Source organism: Nomascus leucogenys, chromosome 9 (genome assembly GCF_006542625.1).
Source record: "Nomascus leucogenys isolate Asia chromosome 9, Asia_NLE_v1, whole genome shotgun sequence".
Lineage (NCBI taxonomy): Eukaryota > Metazoa > Chordata > Mammalia > Primates > Hylobatidae > Nomascus > Nomascus leucogenys.
The window spans coordinates 114664452-114678936 of NC_044389.1; the positions used below are offsets into that span (position 1 = coordinate 114664452).

A 14485-nucleotide genomic window follows, 5' to 3' on the forward strand; every position below is an offset into this window, starting at 1 on the left:
GAATGAATGGATACTGCGGTGCCTGTATATTGAATTAAATGTAGTTTCACTCACTTGTGTTTCTGTGTGCCAGGCCTTTTGCCTGTCTGAACTGCTTTGTTCTGCAAGTTACGTTGTAATACGATCATGTTCTTCAGTTTTTCACTTTATTGACCATTTTAAATGAAAGAAGCCCCCCCCATTCTTTCTGATTGGATATGCTCATCTTCCCTCGATAATTGGGATATATGGTACCAACGCATGTCTCTTCATAAACATATTATTATAAAAATCCTTGAATACACATGTGCTACATAAACAGGTTTGATTCTTTTATAAAAGTTGGTATTGCAAAGCAGAGATCTTAACAAGTTCTACTTCTCATAATGTATCACTGAGTGTAGGACTGCATACATTCTACTTTATTTGCCTTCTAAATAAAGTATATTCTTAATAATTGCCACTTAATAAAGGTTGGGCAAGATCTTTTAGAAAGGATGTTTCCACAAACTAAAGTGTGTACTATCAACATTATTATTTAAATAGCTAGTGAAACCATCAAAATCTTATCACATTTACATGTTGCGCCAGGAATCATCTCCGCTTTCCTCCCTGCAACTCAGTATTTTTGACGCGATGTGAATTAGTTCACAGGAAGCCTCAGTGTTTCCTGGAGGCATGCCCACAGCTCACTGGCCTCAGAGAAAGTCATAACGTGTGTACGAACTTCTCTGGAATAACTTGAGCTTATTACATACATCTTCTGGTAGGTCATTTGCCCCCTCCACTCTCCAAAAGAAAACCTCAGGCCTCTTAAATTAACTGCAAGCCTTTTTGAGACTGAGCCATTATTTTGGAAAGCAAGATTGTCAGAAAAAATATAGCTTTAAGGATGATAGATCATAGCATCTTCTGAAGCCTGAAACCTGTGGGGGGAGACAGCGCAGTCATTCCTGTCCTGATGGGACCTGGCCTGTCTCGTTTTGTTTTCCGTTGCTTACCCAGACGGGGTGATTTGTTTAAGAAAATCATTGGAGTCATTGGATTAAGCATCCCTTTATTTCCAGCTTTTAAAAGGCTTTAAGTTAAAATATAACTTTTTAAATCTTTTATCCAGCGAACATTTGGCGATATTGTCTGTGTTTTGTGTGCACTTTCTCTGTTTTGTGTAGGAATTCTGTTTTATGTACTCTGTCCGTTGCATGGCACACAGTAGGTATTAAATATTTGGGGGATGAGTGAATGAATGAGGAGATAAAGTTCAGGATAATCTCTATAGCATTTGGAAATTCTCACGTAAAGCCCAGGCACGTACAGTGTTACCAAACAAGGGCCAAGCAAAAGCTGCAGTATTTGTTTGATCAATTACTAGGGAGCAGTCACTTTCCCTTCATGTATCCTGGACTTACGGGGTCACAGGACCTACTGAAATAGTACCGTACAATGTCTGATGGAGCAGCCAAGGGCTGGTGGCTGCAGGTCTCAGGAAGAGAACACAGAGGCAGCCATGGGCCCTGCTCCTGAGACAGGCAGGGGTTGACTGTGAACCCACCTTTGCCCCAGATGCCGATGAGTAGGGAGGCGGTTGTCAGGGAAGCTGGAGCGTTGCCTGCAGGGGTCCCCGGCATGTACAGATGTAGGGGAGGGCCCGGCTGAACCCACGTCTGCTGTGAAGGCTTGCAGGAGTCCGCACTTGCTGAGGGGGCCCTGGTTTTATTCCCTGGGTCTGAACTTGCTCTCAGTGGCCCTGTCTGCCTTCAAAATCCACCTGAGGAAGAGCTGGGCTTTAGTGCTGGGGCCCCTTCCCTGGTCCCAGTGTGGCGGGGCCGGGTCACTGGAGATAAGTCCTAGTGAGCACCTAGGCTGGTAACAGGTTCAAGGGGCCAGTGTATCCATGCTTGCTCTATGATAAAGTCAGCAGTTGGGCAGATGATAACTAGACATTTCAGAGTTCCTTTAAAACGGTGTCAGTAAAGCCCATGATACGGTTTGGCTCTGTATCCCCACCCAAATCTCATCTCGAATTGTAGTTTCCATAACCCCCACATGCCAAGGGCAAAACCGTGGGAGGTGATTGGATCCTGGGGGTGGATTCCCCTATGCTGTCCTCGCGATTGTGAGGAGATCTCATGAGATCTGGTTTTTTGGTAACTGTGTTCTCTTCCTGAGACCTGCAGCCACCAGCCCTTGGCTGCTCTGTCAGATATTGTATGGTACTATTTCAATAGGTCCTTTCTTCCCCCTCGCACACTTCCCTCTCACCTCCCGCCACGTAAGACAGGCATTTGCTTCCCCTTCACCTTCTGCCGTGATCGTAAGTTCCTGAGGTCTCCCCAGCCATGTGGAACTCTGCGTCAATCAAACTGCTTTCCTTTATAAATTAGAGAGTCTTGGGCAGTTCTTTATAGCAGCATGAAAACAGACCGATGCAGCCCAGCCGTCCACAGAGGGAGACTCCAGCCGTCCACAGAGGGAGACCCCAGCCGTCCACAGAGGGGGAGCCCAGCCGTCCGCAGAGGGGGAGCCCAGCCGTCCACAGAGGGAGAAGGTGACAGTACAAATGCTGCTGTCAGGGCTGCGATGCCAACGAGGAGCCAGTCAGCACCACGTGCGGTGAACCTCAGCCGTGTGGCCATTGAGGGGTCAGGGCTGTGATGCTGACAAGGAGTCAATCAGCATTGCGTGCGGTGAACCTCAGCCGTGTGGCCATCATGGGGTTCAGCCATGCTGTTCTCATTGAGCAGCCCATTTTCAAAGTCTGAAAAAGGATAAAAAATATTAATAGGACTGAAGTTTTCAGAGTCAGTGCCTTGCATGAAAACTGGTGGTTGAGAATTCCTCAAGGAAAGCAGAAGTTCTCGAAGTCAGCAGTGCTGTGTGGTGCAGGGGAGCGTTGGTGAGAAATGCCGGCATGCAGATAAGTAACACCGTAGAAAATCCACATTCGCAGCTCTCAAAAAGCTTGTTTTATTTATAATCAGCTGGCGGGATTCAACAAATGCGCGTTGCCTCCTTAATTCGCCCACAGAGCAGACACTTTTTTCAGGCCTGGGGTGTTACTGGGGAGCGGTGAGTGGGGTCCTGGCTGGTCCCGAGGTGCCCTGGAGCTGAGAGGAGGTTTTGTACCCGGGGATGGAGGTCGGGGCACACTTGAGCCCAGAGTCTTGGGGTGAGCTGACTTCTTCATTGAAAAATTGTATTCTCTGGGAAGGAATTGGCAGAAACTTCAGGTAAATGAAATGGAAGTCAAACAGTCATCCCTTGACAGAGGTGCATCTCTGACGAGCCCCGTAAAAGAGCCCCCCCAGGCAGCAGGGAGAAAAAAGCAAGACTGTGCTGTTCTACACGTCCCGGTGGGGTCTGTCAGCGGGACCCCCGAGGGGAGGCAAGCGTCTCTACTGGCGCCTGCTTCTGTGGCCTGGACTGCTGATTGTGAGTGGGATTAGTTCACTCAGGTGTGGAGATTCGAGGGGCTCTGAGGACTTCCTTCAGCTGAGGCATCTCCTGTTAGAGCCGAGTCCTGGGTACAGCGTGTCCCTGTCATCTGCTTCCCCGCCCTTTGACAACCAATGCCAAACAGCGGCTCCACTATTGCCACAGCTGGGGAAGCTGGCTGGATAGCAAGACATCGGGAAAAACTCAAGTACTGTGTTTATGAAACTCATGACAGAGGCTGGATTCGGTGGCTCACGCCTGTAACCCCAGCACTTTGGGAAGTCCAGGTGGGAGGATCACTTAAGGAGTTTGAGGCCAGCCTGGGCAACACAGCAAGACCCCATCTCTACAAAAAATACACAGCCGAGTATGGTGGTGCCTGCCTGTGGTCCCAGCTACCCAGAAGGATGAGGTGGGAGGATCACTTGGCCCCAGGAGGTCAAGGCTGCAGTGAGCCATGTCTGCACCACTGCACTGCAGCACAGGCGACAGAGGCAGACCTGTCTCAAGAAAAAATTTGTTTTTAATCTCATGACAGGTGTTTTCTCTGTCCCAACCTATTCCAAAATGGCTATTTTTTTTGGCGTTTGCATTTTGCATTTCAACTCCAAATGTATGAATGTTGCTTCAAGAAATTCTTCCTCTGCATCCCATCTGTATGGTGGAATCAGCCAGGTGCCCTAACATTACCGGGCGCTTCTCTGCATGGCCTTGTGTGTGTCAGAGGAGCCCTGGCCTGGCCGCATGTTCAGCTTCTCTGGATCCGAGACATTGGTGTGTGTGGCAGGACTGATCCTCACTACATACGGTTTGGATTCCTTGGGTGAGCGTCTGGAAGAAGACACGGTCTTGAGCTTGTTGCCGCAGCAAACACAGTTTGCAAGTGAAGGACGCCTGCTTCTCCCTGTCCAGAGCTGCCCCATTGCTGATGAAGATTGACTGTGAAGTTGGTCAAAAGAGAAGCAGCCGACACAGCAGAATGACCAGAAAGTACTGAGGGATGTGGGAGGGGAGAGCCCGCATTCCTTCCCCCGCCCGTATTCCTTCCCCCGCCCGTATTCCCCCTTAAACATGTCCAAGGTGCCGAGTTGGCCTTCCACGTTCGTGGGTTCCATAGCCCTGGATGCAGCCAAACTGAAAGTGAAAATATTCAGAAAGAAAAGAATGGCTTAACCTGTTTCGAACATGTGTAGACTTCTTGGTTTTCATTATTCCTTAAACAATACAGTACACCCACCATTTACACAGCACTCATGTTCTTTAGGGTATTGCGAGTAAGGTGGAGATTTATTTATTTATATTTATTTTGAGACGGAGTCTTGCTCTGTCTCCCAGGCTGGAGTGCAGTGGCACGATCTCGGCTCACTGCAAGCTCCGTCTCCTGGGTTCACGGCATTCTTCTGCCTCAGCCTCTCTAGTAGCTGGGACTACAGGTGCCCGCCACCACGCCTGGCTAATTTTTTGTATTTTTACTAGAGACAGGGTTTCACTGTGTTAGCCAGGATGGTCTTGATCTCCTGACCTCGTGATCCTCCTGCCTCGGCCTCCCAAAGTGCTGGGATTACAGGTGTGAGCCACCGCACCCAGTCTGTAGAGATTTAAGTACACGGGAGGGCACCGTGGGTTCTGTGCACTCAGCACTCACGTTGTTTGGTGTATTACGAGTAATGTAGAGATTTAAGAACGGGAGGGCACCGTGGGTTCTGTGCACTCAGCACTCACGTTGTTTGGGGTATTACGAGTAATGTAGACATTTAAGTACACGGGAGGGCACCGTGGGTTCTGTGCACTCAGCACTCAGGTTGTTTGGGGTATCATGAGTAATGTAGACATTTAAGTACACGGGAGGGCACACGTGGGTTCTATGCAAATGCTGCGCCATTTTCTACCAGGGACTTGAGTGTCTCAGACTTTGGGATCCCGACCCCTGGAACCCACCCCGACGGACACCCGGGGGTGACTGTACTTTAGCACGCTTTATTTTTTTTTCTTCACCGAGAGACTCGCTAGAAGAAACACAGAATTTTTTCCACACAGACCAACGTTCAAAATCTATAAATAGTTTTTAGGGACGAGGAGGGGAAGGATTTCAGACTTTTTTCCTCCCCCATTCAAGCTATTGATAACACATTCCTCACCTCGTAGTTAATTTGTGTATGTGGTGAGAATATGGAAGATCTCTTCTCTTACCCAGTTTCAGGCAGATGATACGTTGTTAACTGAATTTCAGGCAGACGATACATTGTTATTAACTGTAGTTACCCCACTGTACATTCGGTCTCCAGAATTGACTCATCTTTTCATGAAGTGTGTGCCCTTGACCACCATCTCCCCATTTCCCCATCCCCAGGCCCTGGTAACCCCTATTCCACTGTTTCTACAAATTCTACTTTTTTAAGATGCCACATGTAAGTGAGATCATGCAGTATTTGTGTTTCTGTGCCTGTTTTATTTCACTTAGCATAACATCTTCCAGGTTTATCCATGTTTTTGCAGATGGCAGAATTTTGTTCTTTAAGTTGAATAGTATTCATTGTGTCCATACACCATGATTTCTCTATCTGTTCATCCACTGATGGGTGCGTAGGTCAATTCCACATCTACGTGATTGTAAATAGTGCTGCAGTGGACGTGAACGTGCAGGTATCTCTCCCTTACGCTGGTTTAAATTCCTTTGGATATTTACCCAGACATGGGATTGCTGGATCATAGAGTCCTGTTTCTAGTTTTGGAAGATGCTCCATACTATTTTCCATGGCAGCTGTGCTGCTTTGCACTCCCACCAGCAGCGTGCAAGGGTTCCCTTTGCTCCACATCTTTGCCAACACTGCAGAATTTACGTTCCTAGATCCCCTTGGGGTCCCTGACACGGGCACAGGTGGCCTGACCGCTCACTACACCTCTCTCTGAGCTTTGCTTTCTCATGCTGCTTATGGACTGGTTCAGCAGCCTCCTCACTACACCTCTCTCTGAGCTTTGCTTTCTCATGCTGCATACGGACTGGTTCAGCAGCCTCCTCACTACACCTCTCTCTGAGCTTTGCTTTCTCATGCTGCATACGGACTGGTTCAGCAGCCTCCTCACTACACCTCTCTCTGAGCTTTGCTTTCTCATGCTGCATACGGACTGGTTCAGCAGCCTCCTCACTACACCTCTCTCTGAGCTTTGCTTTCTCATGCTGTGTACGGACTGGTTCAGCAGCCTCTTGGATTGCTTTGACTCTTGGGAGCTTTGACTTAAAAAGGCAACTGAGCAGAAAGCCATAGCTACTACGCAGCTGCTTAATGATTCTGCAAAGATTTAAAGTCAAACTCTGGGTGAGGGAGTGTGTGCTCCTAAAATAGGAAGATAATGCTTGATGTGTTGTGGAAAGTTGAGGCTCTGTTGGCCCCAGTGCTGAGGTCACTGCATGCCTCTGACTCTGGTGTGAACACACAGTGACCGTGGAGTTCTGTTTACAGATATATACTCCTGACTGCATGCACTTTTGTGTTTACTGAGGTTAGCCCACTTCTTTCTGCTGTCAAAGTGATTCCATCTTTGATAGCCTTAGCAGTTTTCTTATTTCCCCAAGAGCACTTCCTGATGCAGAAGGGGGTCACGTGGCACGTGTTTGTGGCCATCCCCTGTGGGCCAACACTTGGAATAGACCACTCCGCCGCTCACCTCGGGGTGGTCCAGCGTGCCTTTCAGATGCTGGAAATGATGCGGATTTTTTTTGTTTATTCCAGTTGTCCTCCTCCCCCTTCAGCAGGGCTGTGACATTCTCCCTGCTGGGGCATCTGAAGTGTCTCCTGTAGCTGGGGGTGGGATGGCAGCGCTGGGCCAGGCGGTTCTGCACGGTGACTTTGTTGCCACCAGTCTGGCCCTCGGCCAGATACCTTGGTGGGCTTCTCCGACTTGCTGAGACTGTCATCTGTGAAATGAGGGTGATAGCGCTCGTGGAATGTTTGAATGACATAGTTGTCTGTAAAGTTCGCAGTAAGACCCTGACTTTGTAGGTGGATAATTGGCCTCCACACTTTCCCCTGTCCACCTGCCCTCATCCTCATGTTCCCTCCCAATCCAAAGAAAAATCTCCGAGGGGGTCCCTCCCTCTGTCGGGGAGCAGAGGGTGGAGTGTGAGACTTGCTCTCAAGCTGTGACGCCCACGGCGGCCGTCTGAGAAGAGCCCACAGTGGGGGCCGGGCCGTGCTGGCTCCTCTTCTACACGTCAGCTTCTCAGTGTCCAGCTGGAAATAATGGAAGCTGGGCTTCATTGTCCCTACCTTGCCCCTTCTCGCTCCCCCCAACACCAAAAAATGTAAATACAACATCCAGTAAAACCAACTTACTGCTGAGGCCTGAGATCTGCAAAATTGAGACTCAGTGTCATGGGAAAGGGCGGTACCTGTGTTTAATGCGGCGTAGCCTTCTCAGAGCTGTCTTTCTGCAGGGTGGGGTTTCTTTCCTTTTTGTGTGAAGCAGGGATTTCTAACTCCCAGGACATACTGGAGAAATTAAATGCTTGCCTGAAGAGTTTTTAGCAAGTTATGACAGCAGTTTTGTGTGAAACTGGACGTTTACATCTTCCCACTGGCCAGGATAACTGCTGGGGCATCTCCGGGGACCTCGTGCAGAGCCCCTGGTCTTGCCAGGGACTGGAAGGGAGGGGGTGTTTCGAGGCTGCAGTAGGACAGGGGTCTCCTCAAACTCACAGAGCCTCTGCTCCACGCGGCACACTGCACACATGCTTTGAATTTTAAAAAATTCCATCGGCATTCGTATTTCTAAGCCCTTCAGGGACTGTTAGTACTACATTATTTTCTTTTAACATCAGAAGCTTATTTTCAAGACCGCTGCGGTAGTGTGAACTTCTGTTGATCTTTCTCCTGTTCTTTTGATCCATATGTTAAAAATAGAATGGACTCCAAACAAGCTCTTTCCTTTAATCCCCCTTCTAACCAGAGTTCTTAACGTACCAAAGAGAAGAGCTACAGTGGACAATACAAATTTTAAAAAACCAAAACGTTAAAACTCTAAGTGGCGTTGTCCACCTGCCTGGCCTGAGTAAGATCTTACGCAACAGCGTGTCTAAAATGTGTTTCCTTCCTGCTCCTACCATTAATTAAATGTGTGTGTGTGTGGTTTGAGACAGGGTCTTGCTCTGTCACCCAGAGTGTGGGGCACTAGGCACTAAATAACAAATAATGTTTTTTATTAAACAAAAAGCTCAGGTGCGTGTATGAATCCTAGTGCAGGCTCTATGTTTACCCTGGCACCTTATTTAAAAGATCTTTATGGATTTAAGCTGCCAGTGCTCACACTGGAAATGTGACGGGCTTGTGAGAATGAGAGGGTGATGGGCACAGCAGGTGCAGGTGGAGCCGTGGCAGAGCATGGGCAGCCAAGGCGGCGGGGCCGGGTCGGGAAGGACTCGGAGGCCCTGTGGGGAGTTTGGTCTCAGCCCAAACAGCAGGGAGAAGCCTCCAACACAGTTTTGGGAGAGAGGCTACCACGTTCGCATTCTTGCAGAGACCCTTCTGGCTGCTGTCTGGGGTGTGTGTGGTGCCAGGAGTCTCAGCCCCAGAGCTGGAGCGTCTCAGTGACACGGGGGCCCGCAGCGTCTGGGGTCCCGCGATGGTGGTTGACATCAGAGCAGAACAACAACTGGGTTCTCAGGGGTCGGGATTATGAGATTCTTCCTAGCCCCTGGCTCTCTGGGGTCCATCTTCTTTGCCTCCCTCCCTGACGGGGTGATGCCTGTGGCCCTGCAGGCTGCACAGCAGGTCTGTGTTCATGAGTCCTCCCATCGACTCAGACGTCTCTCACGAGTTGAATGTGAAACAGATATTGAATGAGTGCTTGCTGCATTTTTTAAAGATTTTGTGTCCTTAGTGCTTTGAGACCTTCACATCCTGTGTGTCTGATCTGTCCATCTGTGGTAGCAGGTAGGTGCTATCACCTATATTTTATCCATGAGAAAAATGCGACCCACACTAGTTAGCTGGCCCATGGGGGACCCTGCTGTGCTCAGCTTGCTGGAGTGAGAGGACATCCCAGGCCCTCCTGACCCTGTCCCCGGTGCCGGCGAGGGGTACACACAGGAGCTGTCACCGGCCTACAGCGCCTGCTGGAGAACAAAGAAGCCTATCCGGAGACTTAAAAACAAGGCTGTGGTCTTGCCTTTTTGGGGCCTCCCGGCTCCTTATAAAGCAATAGGCTCAGAGCAGCAGCACTGGGGCTCCTGACAGCCGTAGAATTCCCAACATGGAATGATTGCTTTGTAATATAAACCATTAATTCCAGCATTAAATAATCTCCCGACACCACGCATGGAAACCGTCACTGCCGAGTGGGTCTGTGTGCTCGGAGCTGAGCCACACTGTGGAAGCAGCTCCGTGGCTTGTTTCCTTCATCCCCGAGGGCCACCCAGCTCCCAAGTGTCCATGTCTTGAGCCCGATGTCCGCAGCACTGGCTCTGCACGGGTTCTAATTGGGGCCAGATTGGCCGGTGATGGCCTGAGGCCGAGAGGAAGCCACAGGGGCAGGGCGTCTGTTCTGTCGTCTTAACACTGCATTCGTCAGGCAGACCTTTCCTTGATTTTCTAAGATTGGGTTTTGCCCTGAAACTCTGGACTGCAACATAAGTGAGAAAAAGAATTCTTCCCTTTGGGGAGGGAAAGAAGCATCGTCCCTCAGTCTCATTCAACCTTCTGCTGGTGACTTTGCCTCACTGGGGTTTTCACTTCTAAAGTACGACTTGTCTGTAAATCTCTCCTCTTTGCGATTTTAATTTCTGCTTCTGAAATTTTAATTCTTATGGAAAGCCTCTGAGAATGACATAAGTAGCATTTTTTTTAATGAAGTAGAAAATGTTTCTAAAGAGATCACTTTTACTTTTTTTCTCACTGAGGTTACAATTCCTGCATTTACTTTCCTGTCATACTTATTCCTAACATGAAAAGGAAGTTAAATAAATGGGTACCTTGATGGTGGAAGCGGGAAAATACGCTGTTTGGAATTTTACGTGGAAAGCACTCCGGCAGGGACCCCTGTGGTTCTCATCCTCTGACAGCAGCCTTGAGGGTGTGCCTTAGACCCAGCCTCCCAGAGGCCCTCCCCAGAGATGGGAGTTGACTTTCGAAATAGCCTTGGATGACGTTTGCGTCGCTTCCAGGTTTGGGGAATATGAACAAGCTGACTGTGAGCAGTGGTTACACCTAGCAGGATAACAGACACGTGGTGGCCCCAGCTTAGAAACGTGGGGAAGGATGTGCCCTCTCTGAGCATTTGCGCCTTTAGTTTATGTAGCTGTACGCTGATGACCACGTGCCCCGATGGACCCAAGGTGAGGGGGAGAGAAGAGGGGCAGGAATTAATTGATCATTCAGCCTGAACCAATGTGAAATGGAGGAAGCACCAGGCACCGTCAGAGCCACCGTCTCCCCATTGTGAAGTGGAGGAAGCACCAGGCACCGTCAGAGCCACGTCTCCCCATTGTGAAGTGGAGGAAGCACCAGGCACCGTCAGAGCCACCGTCTCCCCATTGTGAAGTGGAGGAAGCACCAGGCACCGTCAGAGCCACCGTCTCCCCATTGTGAAGTGGAGGAAGCACCAGGCACCGTCAGAGCCACCGTCTCCCATTGTGAAGTGGAGGAAGCACCAGGCACCGTCAGAGCCACCGTCTCCCCATTGTGAAGTGGAGGAAGCACCAGGCACCGTCAGAGCCACCGTCTCCCCATTGTGAAGTGGAGGAAGCACCAGGCACCGTCAGAGCCACCGTCTCCCAGTGTGAAGTGGAGGAAGCACCAGGCACCGTCAGAGCACCGTCTCCCCAGTGTGAAGTGGAGGAAGCACCAGGCACCGTCAGAGCCACCGTCTCCCCATTGTGAAGTGGAGGAAGCACCAGGCACCGTCAGAGCCACCGTCTCCCTAGTGTGAAGTGGAGGAAGCACCAGGCACCGTCAGAGCCACCGTCTCCCTAGTGTGAAGTGGAGGAAGCACCAGGCACCGTCAGAGCACCGTCTCCCAGTGTGAAGTGGAGAAGCACCAGGCACCGTCAGAGTCACCGTCTCCCTAGTGTGAAGTGGAGGAAGCACCAGGCACCGTCAGAGTCACCGTCTCCCTAGTGTGAAGTGGAGGAAGCACCAGGCACCGTCAGAGTCACCGTCTCCCTAGTGTGAAGTGGAGAAGCACCAGGTACTGTCAGAGCCACCGTCTCCCTAGTGTGAAGTGGAGGAAGCACCAGGCACTGTCAGAGCCACCATCTCCCTAGTGACAGCATGGCATTGATCGAAGGTCAGGCCTTGGGCCCAACCCAAGGAGGTGTTCTGGAAGGATACTGTGTAGTCAGCCAGCTAGCTTCTGCCTGTCAGTCTCTCATCTCCCACCACCTGCCATCTGTCCATCATCTCTGTCGTGTGTCTATATGCATCATCTGTTATCTACCTGTCACCTATGACCTGATTGTATTCACACAGAAAACATTGGTTGCTTCAAACATCGCACGTAAAAGTGCTGCTAGAAGGTTTGCTCGTGTAAACCTGCAGCGAGTCTATCACGGGAATCTGGTGGACCTCTGTCTACCAGATGCTGAGGCAGTTCCAGAGTTAAAAATAACTGGATTTTTTCCATGAAAACGTGGCAGGAGTTTGTCAGCCACGAGCTTTGGGGCCTTAGCCTGGTCTCAGGGCCGCGGCATCCGGCGCTTCGGCTTTGGGTCAGCACGTACATCAAGCCGCCGTCTTCTACGTTTTGGGATAGAGTCGTCGTAAGTTTCCCCTCTGCCCGCCCCCCAGTCACCGAACAGGTAAATGACCGCCCCGCATCTGCCCAGGTCTTCAGCGCACTCCCAGCCAGTCACTTACCTGCAGGTCTCTCTGCGTCAGGCACAGACGTCTGTGTGTGGTACACACAGGAGCACCCTGGCTTCAGTTTGTAAGACAACCAGGTTGGGGCACAGTTCTATGGGTCTTTGTCTGGTTTTAAGGATAACTGTGCATGTGTGTTACAAATAAACCACGAACAGTCATCCACGACATCACGCAAGCTACAGCGTGTGATTTGTGCTGTGGGCACCCAGAGGCGCCATCCAGGCAGGGCAGCGGCTGGGAGAGGGCAAAGTAGGAAGTACAGTCCCGTTTCCTTCGGAGAACGGCACTTCCCAGGCAGGTTACAGAGTCAGCGGGATGTGCAGGGGCATGAATATGTGAGGAAGGCCCAGGAAGCCGGGGATGCGACCTCTGGACACTGCACCAGCTTTAGAGTGGAAGACTCTAGGTGTGGTTTTCATGGGACACGGTTTTGGAGCTGGACAGACTTTTGTCTTAGATCTGTGGTCCTGGGTGAGGAACGGAAGTACTGTTTGTGCCTCAAATTCTCATCTGTAAAATAAGTTGTTATAAGGATTAGACAATGTCGTATTTGGGGATGGGCCAGCAAACCCTCCTGTGAAGAGCTGCACTGAACTCTGTCTTGCCTTGCAGCTCGGCAAGGAGCAGGCCGTGAGCACACAGCGTGTCTCCAGAAGTGGCCTGGAAGCTGGGCTCAGCCTCGAGACTTAGTTTGCAGACCCTGGTTTGGGGGAAATTGCGGGGCATGGAAGTTACTCAGTGGCGCTGCCCTTTCCCACCTCCTAGGTTTTGAGAGATGATAGTAACCTAGGATTTATTAAAGTCTTGTCTGGAAATTTTCTTTGCTGATTGATTGGGGGCTCGATTTAAATCAAGCACGTGCACATGTGGCTGCTTCCGTGGTTCAGATTTTGGACGTCGTTTGTAAAATGGGTTAACGAGGCATTTCCAAAAGCGACCGAGCAGTCTCCATAGTGGGCAGCTGATGGCTGCAGGTGTGGAGTCCCCGGCAAGCTGTAACATTTCTGCAGAAATCGTCCTTTGTTGGCAGTGGCCGGCTACCTAGTTAGCATGGGCCAGGCGCAGTGGCTCACACCTGTAATCTCAGCACTTTGGGAGGCTGAGGCAGCAGATCATGAGGTCAGGAGATCGAGACCATCCTGGCTAACACGGTGAAACCCCATCTCTACTAAAAATACAAAAAATTAGCTGGGCGTGGTGGCGGGCGCCTGTAGTCCCAGCTACTCGGGAGGCTGAGGCAGGAGAATGGTGTGAACCCGGGAGGTGGAGCTTGCAGTGAGCCGAGATAGTGTCACTGCACTCCAGCCTGGGGGACAGAGTGAGACTCTGTCTCAAAAAAAAAAAAAAAAAAAAAAAAACAACAACAAAGACTCATTGATGGGCGGATGCGGGTTCCATGTCATTTGGTTCTTGGCTCCGTGTTCAGATATCAGCCTTGTGTTCCGTGGGGGAGACGAGAACCTGTGTTGTGAGCTGTGAGTTGGTGGAGGCAGCCGTGGAGGTAGATGCGGCACCTGAGACTGCCCGTCCTTCACTAGGAAAAGCGAGTTGACCAGCCTGTGTGTGTACCTTGATAACCTTTTCACTCATTTGCTATATTTTTATTAAAGCTTGAATTTCCAACTCTTCTTGGAATTATGGTTTGATCAGTCTTAGGAAACAATACAACAGATCCAAAAAAATGAAGGGCGAATGAGTATTCTGTGCGTGCTGGAGCTTGCGACTGGGAAGGGCCTCTGTGTGTCGATGAGGTGGCTTTGTCCTGTGTGCTTGCACGGGCTCCAGGAAAGGCACGGCTGCTGCGCGGTCCCCTGGCTGTGAGCTTTAACGTGGATTCTCGCCTCACCACAAGCTCCTTTCTCTCCGCTTCTGGATTTCTGCTCTGTGAGCTAGTGGCTTTAACGTGTTTATTCTCACCTCACCACAAGCACCTTTCTTTCCTCTTCTGAATTTCTGCAGGTTTCACGCCTTTTCCTTCTACCCTTGGCCTTTGTCACTCCTTTTTCAAACACACTGTGGCAGCTTCAAGTCCTTGCGACGGACACGCTTGGTTAGGAAACATCTTGTTAAGAAGATGCCAGTAGGTGCTGGTGTCGGTCATCCCGGCCCCGGCAGCCGCAGGATCTGTCGTCGACTGAGTTAACGAGAGCCCCGGCCACCAGGCTTGGCTTCCTGTGCCGGCGGGTGGGGATGAGATGGCAGGGGTCTAGCCCTGG

At 50.4% G+C, this 14485-nt stretch overlaps 1 protein-coding gene across 4 annotated transcripts in view; it reads left to right on the forward strand.

The window, feature by feature from the left end:
- Positions 1-14485, forward strand: part of DIP2C (disco interacting protein 2 homolog C) — a 278224-nt gene that overhangs the window by 57081 nt on the left and 206658 nt on the right. The gene's annotated exons all lie outside the window — the stretch shown is intronic.